This window comes from Eumetopias jubatus, unplaced genomic scaffold (genome assembly GCF_037043125.1).
Source record: "Eumetopias jubatus isolate StellerSeaLion01/CBP00866 unplaced genomic scaffold, mEumJub1_p1.0 scaffold_3, whole genome shotgun sequence".
NCBI classification, from domain to species: Eukaryota; Metazoa; Chordata; class Mammalia; order Carnivora; family Otariidae; genus Eumetopias; species Eumetopias jubatus.
In genome coordinates, this window is record NW_028274809.1 from 9,626,299 (window position 1) to 9,635,838 (window position 9,540).

Here is a 9,540-nt window from a genome sequence, read left to right on the forward strand (position 1 = left end):
TTTCAAAAGCCAATCTAAACATTCAAACTCAAGTACAAACTCAAGTACAAACACCCAGATATTCATACACTAACAAAATTGATACAATCCAAGTTGAGCAAATCACTTACGTGTGTGTGGGGCGGGGGATGGGCAATACGTGGGGGAAGCAGGCGGATTCCGAGCCAGAGGTAAAATCAGGCATTCTTTCCAGATCTACAGCCAGGTACCTAAGAGTGTTCTTCCATATCTTTAAAAATCAACAGGGAGCTTTGCATCAAGCAACGGTCTCTATCTTTTCAATTAAAAGGAAAAAAGAAGAAGTTGTGTTTTCAACTTACAACTTTATAATAACCAAAGTTCATGGTTTCTTGGTTCTTTCAGGTCTGGTTCTCTGAGGCTAAGGATGATTTTTTCTGGATGTTCTTTGCTCCTTGCTGAATCAGTCCTTAGGCTTCATCCTTTGCCTTTCCCAGGCATGGAACCAGCATCTCCTACATTTCAATTGCTTTTGTAAGGTTCCAATGAGATGATCAATTAATAGTTCATCTTTCATTTTTCCTCTTGCTTAATCCCTCTGCCTTTCCCCTCCCCCAGTCTTCTAGCTTGTCCCCCCTGCAAAGCCAGAGCGCATCAGCCAAGTCTTGCAAAGACACCTCCTAAGGCCCATACCGAGTCTGAGCCTAGGAGTCAAACAATTCACAGAGACTCTGAAGATGTTTTTTTTTTTTTTAATATTGTGAAGTAATAGGGTTAAAATAGCATTTTTTTTTCTTGAATCTCTATTATGTTCGGTCCTGTGCCAGAGGCTTTACCTACATGATTGCTGATCCAAAAAAAAAAAAAAGGGAAATACCGTATTTCATCAAATCTAGCACACCTTGGTTCTAAGACTCACCATTACTTCAGGTAACATTAAAAAAAAAATCAGAACTATATTGTAACCTGTCACTGATTGCAAATTGCATCCTTATTTCAGAGGTGTTAAAATGTGAAGAAAAAAAAGTGCATGTTAGAATTGGTGACAAAGAATTTTACAGAGAAGTTGGGTAACGTGGCCAGAACCACAGAGCTGATAAGAGGCGGAGCTGAGTTTAGATTGTTCTATAGTCCACTGCTCTTGGGAGGTTTGAAGGCTTTGTTTTCCTGAGCGGTTTCTTCTGCCCTGCCTGCCAGTAGTCAGCAACCAGTTTCTAAGCCATCTGTCCTGGAAAACAGAGCGTCCCCTTTAAGTTAGCTAGACTGCTAACTGAGCTAAAACTGCTTTTTTGCGACTGCTTCCCCTCTGCACAATGCCTAATTATAGAGACTACCCCTTCTGCTGCCGCTAGATGATTCTTGGTAGGTTGGAGGGGAAGGAGTGGGTGTTGGTGAAGGCTACTCGACCTTCCTCTCTCTCCCGCAGCTCCTTGCTTCTCTACTCCTTGTCTCAGGCAGCCAGGGGCCACAGCACAGCAAGTAGATTAGCAGAATCGGATTTAGGGAGCTAGAAGATGTTGGGATAATCCACTCATGCCTCTCCTTATCAGATCTTCTTGCTCTTCTCTGTCAAAATGAGCTGCTTCTCTGATCCCTAAATCAACTTCACCCTTCTGAGCCGATACTCTGTGTCTCCAGAGGTGAACTCCCAACTGCCCTGCCCATTGCTGGTTTGTTCCGTTGATTGACTGACTGATTGTTGGGTTTGTTCCTATTTAGTGAACAGCTACTATGTGCGGGTATGCTGAAGACCGACTATAAGCCAATACACACACAATTCCTGCCTTTCTGGGGTTCACAGCCTAGCAAGAGACACAGATGTCATCTAAGAAACTTGCCGATAGATGTAAAATGACAACCGCAATAAAAGGTTCTCAGGAAAAGCTGTGCAGAGACAGAGCTCCCCAAATATTCTGTGCATTCCCCTACTTTTTCCGGCCCCTTTACAGTTTAGATTGGGGCCATATGACTAATTCTGGTCAAGGACCTTGAACTGGGGTGTTGTGTGGGGCCTCCACAAGAAAGACTTGGAGAGCTGATCTGTCTCTTTCAACACTCTGCTCTGCTTTGGTGACCTTGGGCTCCACGCGTTCCAAATGGTGTAGCTACTGGACCGAGGAGAGCTACCCACCCCACATTGAACTTTACAGTTGGTGGAAATCAACTTCTGCTGTGCTTGTTCACGGAGACCTCAGGTTTGACTGAGTAGCTGATGGTAATTACCTTAACTGTTATAGAATCACATGTTCCTCTGAGGGAAACCAGGGAAAGAACTGATCAGGCAAAGGGTTAGGAGAGGCCTTCTTAGGGAAGTGATATTTAAGCCAGGGTCAAAAGGAAGAGTGGAGGTTAACTTGGAAAACTGTGGGGAGGAGCATTCCGGGCAGAATGACAGCTTGTGCAAAGGTCCTGTGGCTAGAGGATATAGGACACATTTGATGAAATGGATACAGGGCCAAGGGACAGGGGGAGCTCAGTATGAAGGGCTCATCTACTCGCTGTCACGCCAACCTGAGACAAAGCCTGACATCCAGGCCACATACTCGGATGCTACTGCCATCTTTGAACCATGAGGAAATGGATGATGGGGGACACCCTGTCATCCAGAGGTTATTGAAATCCCCTAGACTGCCATGGCCTGTAGGATGGGTCACCCAGGTTCGAAATGGGGTCAGCTTTGCCCTCCCACCCTTCTTGGCCCCTCACAGCCAGTGTCTTGCCCATAGTCTATCCCTCTGTGTTGCTGTGTCTATTTTTCTAGTGGGACCAGGAGGCCTAGGGAGGGGGTGGGGGCAGGAACCCTGGGGATCTCTTACTCAGCATTGCTGAGGCATGGAACCTGAATTCTGTGACAGGAGCCTCAGGGCAGCTGGGCAAGAGGCCCGGCATCAAATGAGAAGACCATGGCGAGGACCACAGGGCATGCGGAAGACACTGGAGGGATGGGACAGCGAGGCCTGTGGAGGGCCAGTCTGACCTGAGCCACCTTTTGTGGTGTGCCACAGGGCCTTGACTTCCTCTTGTGAACAGAGCAGTCTAACGCATCCACCTGGGTTGTGCAGTTCACATGTCTGTGGTGCCCAGAGGCCTCAAGGGAGTATGGGAGGCTGCGCAGCCACGCTCCCACCCAAACTGGTGCCATGGTCCCCCCTGCCTCCCCGCTACATCTGACCAAGGCTGGCTCTTCTGTCTCCCTGAGGGCAACTCTACCTGTCACGCACCTGCTCAAAATCCTGCTAAGAGCTCCCCTTCGAGCACAGTGTAAACTTAGGCCTGGAGTCCAAAGACCCTGAAGCTCTGGCCTCTGACCAGCTTCCTGTTACCCTCCTCCCCATCCCATCCCTCACTGGCCTGAGTCCTAACCCTCTGGAGCAGGACAAGACCTGTTGCCATGGGTTGCATGCTTGCCTAACCAATATCCAGTCCCTGTTTCTTCCTTGAATCTAGTTCCATGCAGCAGTGTGCCCAACCTCAGGCCGTAAATCTGTTATGGCAGTCTCGTTCCCGATTTTGGTTTTCTTGCATCCAGGGAAGACCACATGACTTCATTAGCTCAAGGAGAGCTAGGTAGGGATCTCCTAGGGGTGAGGCGGTGTTTTCTGGAAATGCTTTCGCTTTCCTAATAACTGGGAACACCTGTTATTGTTATGGCTGGTACCACCATTTCTCCTTCTTCCCTCCTTGACTGCAAATGTGATGGTTGGAGCAGGGGCAGCCATCTTTGAACCATGAGGAAATGGATCATGGCGGTCACCCTGTCATCAAAACGTTATTGAACTATCATTAACATCTGTCAATTTCTGGACTTTGTATTATGTGTATCCCCTTGTTCATGTAAGCCACTGTAGTCATATTCTGTTGCTTGCAGTTGAATGTCATTCCTACCTGATACACCTATTTGGGAGCCTAGCCTCAGATTTCTTTGATCTCCTCAATTCCAACTACTCTTACCTCTGCTTCATTCCAGCATCCAAATCCTGGACCTTGTTATCACCTCGAGCTACTCCATGCCTGAAATATCTGATACAAACTGCCCATTTTCTGAGCCGAACTCTGGTCCTTCCTTATTCCCAGGGTGATGGTGAAAGGATGCCATTGATTTGGAATTGGGAGATTATTTTGGACTCCCTGTGGAAAGGGTCAGGATTCTCAGGTAAGCTCTTCATTATATTTCTCTCCAGTGTTCACACTGGATGAAGTCATCCAGCTTTCCCTTGTGTTTGGTCATCCTGCTTTCCCTTGCTTGGTCATCCTGCTTTCCCTTGCATTTCACACGCACCCTCCCACCCACCCTTGTTTCTGGGGTTTAGGCATCCCTCCTCAGGGTCAAGTCCAGCCCCTGTACTCGATCCTGTTCCCTCTGCTGCCTCCAGGACTTGCTCCATCCACTCCTATCGCCCTGTGATGCCTTCAACCTCACCCGGCTTACCCACCACCTGGAAACATGCTCAAGCTTTCCTCCACCCCCACCCCCAAAGCACCTTCTTTCGACCTTGTATTCCCTCTTTCCTTTCCTTTTGCCCCGAGCTTAGTGAAAAAGCCATCTTCACTGGGTGGAAGGCCTCCACCACTCACTGCTCCCGATCCAGGCACTCTGCTTCTACAGCTGTTTCCAGAAGTCCCCAGTGAGTTCCAGATGATCAGGCCCACTGAATACATGTCATTCCTTACCTTCCTGGACTGCTTTGTTGATTCGACCTGGTGACCATGATCTCATTCTTGGGACTTCCCACTTCCTTGGCTTCCAACATAGCCTCTTTCTCACCTAGCACTCCTACTCTTAACCGGTTCTTCTGAGAGTCCTTGATGGAGGCTCAGGATCTTGAGACCCAAGTCTTGCTCCTCAGGGTTCTGTGCTCAGCGTAGTGCTGTTTTTCCCCACACTCTGCCTCGTTTCTCATCCATGTCAGAATTTCTATGACCTCAAGGACTCCTGGGTGGCTCAGTCAGTTGGGTGTCTGCCTTCGGCTCAGGTCATGATCCCAGGGTCCTGGGATTGAGTCCCACATCGGACTCCTTGCTCAGTGGGGAGCCTGCTTCTCCCTCTGCCGGCCACTCCCCCTGCTTGTGCTTGCTCTCTCTGACAAATAAATAAATAAAATCTTTAAAAAAAAAAGAATTTCTATGATCTCTTTGCTGCCAATGTCTTGATATCTATCTTCAGCCCTCATACTGCTTCTAAGGTTTAATAAATCATTTGATCACCTGTGGATTACATCTCTAGCTGCCCCATAAACATTGCCACATGGCTGGCCACCAAGGCCAAGTTCCTCAGGATGACATATGTGCCCTCAGGTCTCAGTTCCTGCTCTTTCTTCAGTCTCAGTAGTCATTCCAGACTCACTGGGCTTCCCAGTACATGCCATGATGCCTCATACCTCTGAATTTTGATACACATAGCCTGAAACTCCCTTTTCTGCTTCTTTCCTCCCTGCCTCATGCTTACTCATCCTCAGTGCTCTCCCTGGGCATCACCTCTTTGCCAGGAAGCTTTACCTGCCTGGTGTCCTCAGGCAGAGCCACGTGCCCCTCTTCTAGGCATGTCTCTACTGCTCACATATCACAGCACATTGTGTCAGATGATCAGACTCGGCCTCCCTTGGTCTCCCTCCCTCTGTCTCTCTCCACCTCTCCATCTCTCTGTCTCTGTCTCTCCCTCAAAGCTTGCACCCCTATGCACACTTGCTCTATGGTCCCCTTGATAGCTCGTGGAGTTCTGCCTTGCATGTGGTGCTGACACACACTCTATGTCTCCTCCCAGCTGCACTGCCCTGAGACAGCTTCCAAAAAAGCAGCAGCACCTCTGGGCCCCGGGACTCACTTCCACATCCCTAGGAGAATGTGATTAGGCCACCTTCGGTCAGGGATGGCCCATGGGAAAATTGGGGGTACGGGTTGGAGAGGCGCCTCCTGAAACACAGGCTGCCTATCTGTGGGAGCCCTGCTTTGACTTTCTTGGGCCTTCACTCCTTGAAGACTGGTTGGGTGATCTGGGTAAGGGGAAACACAGGTTTAGACACCTAGGGATCTCAGGGCTCTCAAGGGGTAAATGGCTCCCACAGGATCCCAGGACCACCCAAGGAACATCTGCCAACTCAAGGCTTTCTTGAAACCATTTCTGGAGACTGAGCCAGTGTCATTTCTGTGAGCCCTTAAAGAGGAGGACTTAAGGCAAAGAATCGATCAAAATTCTGATTTTCAACAAACCTATGAATTGTAATGCAGCATTAACAGCCAGATGAGTAGCAGACAGCCCTGCCCAGATAACTTCATAAGAACCATAATCTACTTGGAGATGCTGGCTTTGGACATGGGGAAAAGAAGCCAGCTTTAATGCTGTTGTCTAGAAGTTTCTTTTTCATGGTTTATTTTTTGAATCAGTTATACTAGAAATGGGTATCATTTCCTTCCAGGCCGCAGCTCAGATAACAACCCTGGTGGAGAGGACCACTTAGTAGGGTTCCTGGCCAGGCAGAAGGGAAACACAATCAAATGCCTAGCTGCTGGGACCATGCAGTGAGAGAGACACATACATAACTGACCTCTCCCTGCCTCATCCCCTTTGCTGCTTTGTTTATCTCTACAGAACTTCACATCTGACATGCCATGTAGTTTACTTACTCCCACACACTTTAGAGCGTAGCTTCCATAAGGGCAGGGTTTTTTTTTTTTTTTTTTTTTTTTTGGTTCTTTTGTTCACTGCTGCATCCCCAGGACCTAGGACAGGTGCATAATAGGTGCTTAAGTATTCGTTAGGGGAATGAATGAAACACTAGGAGCAAGGTCTGTGTAGGGTACTGGAGAAGTGGAATCCATTCTAGGGGTTCAGAGATAGCTTTTGGCAGCCAGCGTGCCTAAGCTGCATCTCTAAGCATTTGCCAGGCGAATCTGGGTAGGAAGAGGAAAGAGAGCATCGCAGGCAAAGGACAGAAGGAAGGAACAGCCTGGTGAATGGTTGGTCCCCCAGCCTTCAGTGTGGGAAGGCTTCTGGATGTGGATGGGGCTGCAGTGGCTGTGGGCAAGGGCCCAGGCTGGCAGATACTGATCGAGGGAAAGAAGAGCTGAAGTTACAGGTGTCCCTCTTTGGGGTGGGTAGGCCTGAGTGACACACAGGTGCTCACTCCTGTGTTGGGACTCAGGGGTGGGGGGCTGTTGGCATGTGGTGGCCTCTCCCAGTAGCTGGATAACCAGCCCCTCTGCAGTCAATCACACTGGACCACAGAGCTATGGGTACTTTGGGATTCAGTCTGTAGCAGGAAAGAGGTTCAGGATCTTGGACAGTAGAGGGACAGAAGGGGCCGGGACCTGGAGACGAGCACTCGGCATGGCACAGGATTCCCAGTGTCGGAGGGGGACAGTACGTGGATGGAGACTTCAATCCAACTCCTTTTGGCTGCCGCTGCTCCTGCCCCTGCCACAAGGGAGTTACTGCTGGGAAAAGGCCCAGTGCTGAAGAAGGCCTCCTTGTTCTTGCTTGGGATGATGCCCATGCTCCACTTTTAGCTCAGACGGCAGAAAAGCCCCACCCTGGGCTTCCCGAATGGTCAGTTTAGAGTCTCGTGCTCAGCCACGGTCTTTGAAGGCCACTCCAGGGGGAACCGGGGTCACTAACCCCTTGTGTTGAACCTGGGCCCTGAGACCCATCACCACCTGTCCTCATGGTGAGTTTCCCTCTGAGAACCTGCCTGCACCGATCCTCATTTGGAACAGCCTCAGTCCATCAGAGGTGCTCTTGTGATACCGAAGGTCAAAAGCCCTGGGGCCAGGGTCTGGGTTGCTTTTGTTCTGGGAGGCTCCGAGGCCCTTATGCAGGTATGCCCACCTGTCCCCAGGCCAGCTCTGCAGAGCAAGGAGCGAGGACCTTGAACACTGGCTGCCGCATCCTCAGAGACCATTATGTGGCCCCACAATGCTCCCAGCGGCATCACTCCTCTGACGTGCCCTACCTGGCTCCCACTGGGGCAGAGGGCCCCTCTGTGGTCAGCCTGGAGCTTGCACTTGATTCCACTAGCAGTTCGCTCGTGCCCTAACTCCCTTGCTACGTTGACCCCCTCTGGGAAGCTCCCCATTTAGACTAAGGCTCCTTCAAAGCCCAACCCATGTCCCCAGGCTCCAAGTGTGGGTTGGCAGAGCTCAAATGTGAGGTGAGCTTTGCCGGACCCTCAGGTTGACACAGATGTGGCTGCATCCCAGGCAGGTACAGATAGCCTCCACCCCCAGCCCCGCCCCCACCAAGACCTGAGCAGGAAGTAGGGAAGAGTGTGGGGGGGGTCCGGTACGGCTGGAGGAGGAGGGTTCTCCTCTCCCCTCGCTTTGCTCTTGTTTATATCCTATCCACCTCTCACTGGTTGGGACATACATTGAGTTGCTTTGTATCCCCCTCCCCTAAGCTCTGCTTAGGCCACTTGCTTCTTCCTGAGCTGGAGGGGGCCACCTCTTCCCTCACGTCTACACAGGATACAGAAAACACATTTTGTTAAAAGCTAAGTTGGAGGTAGGGCAAGGGGAGATCAAGTAATTTGAAACATCTTTCTCAAGGCAATACCTTGACTTGCGAGGCTGTTTTTTTTCTCCATAGAAGTTGAATGGCACCTAGATATTTTTCTTAATTTAACTTCTGAAACAAATCCTAAAATTTCCCCCAGCAGGCAGAGCACAGACTAAGGTGAAAGTTCAAGTTCTCATTCATATTTTTTAAACTAATCGTATACTTTGCTACTCATCCATTCCTCACATACAAATACAAAGTTCTCACTCAAAAGGAAAAAAAAAACCTTTTGTTTGGCTCTTTGAGGAAAAGAACTGAGATCTTCTCTTTGTTTCCGTCTTCATATTTTCTGAACCCTGAATGAGTCGAACAAATGATGGAATCTGTTGGGGGCAGCCTTTTCTTCTCTCATCCCAAGTGCTACTGTCTCTGCTCCCTTTCTGGCCCCCCTTGTAGCCCACACAGCTGTTCTGCATATTGCAGAAGAATGTGGGGTAGCTACCTGTGGTCATCTACTGCGCATGCGTGTGCTCCTGTTTCCCCCCCCAGGACACGATGCCAGCGTCTCAGGACACAACACACTCCCTGCAGTGGTCAAGGGGACGCAAATGGGTGGGTCAAGCACTCTCCTGCACTCTGCCATCTGGACGTTTGCCTGGGAGATGATAAAGTTGCATTTCTTCATACCTGCTTGTGTTTACTGAGTATTTATGGAGAGAAGGCTCACAGAGGAAACTGAGTCCCTTGCTCTGTCGGACTCCCCCTGCAGGATGCAAGACTCCCACTCAGAACAGAGTACCATAACAAGGGTGATACAGCAGCTCCATCCTCCCGAGCCTCAGTGGTTGGCTCCCTCACCCCTACCCCCACCCGTCTGCATGGGAACCCACAAGGTCCCCTTTGCCCTACATCCTATCTCTGGCACCTAGTGGCTAAAAGCCTGGGACTTGGCTCCTGAGCAGCCAGTTCAGAATCTGCTTCTGCTGCTCACTGGCTGTGTGACTTTTGTTCATCTCTCTGAGCCTCAATTTCCTTATCTATACATTGGGGATTATACTAGGACTCAGCCACAGGGCTCCATAGTGTTTCGTGAG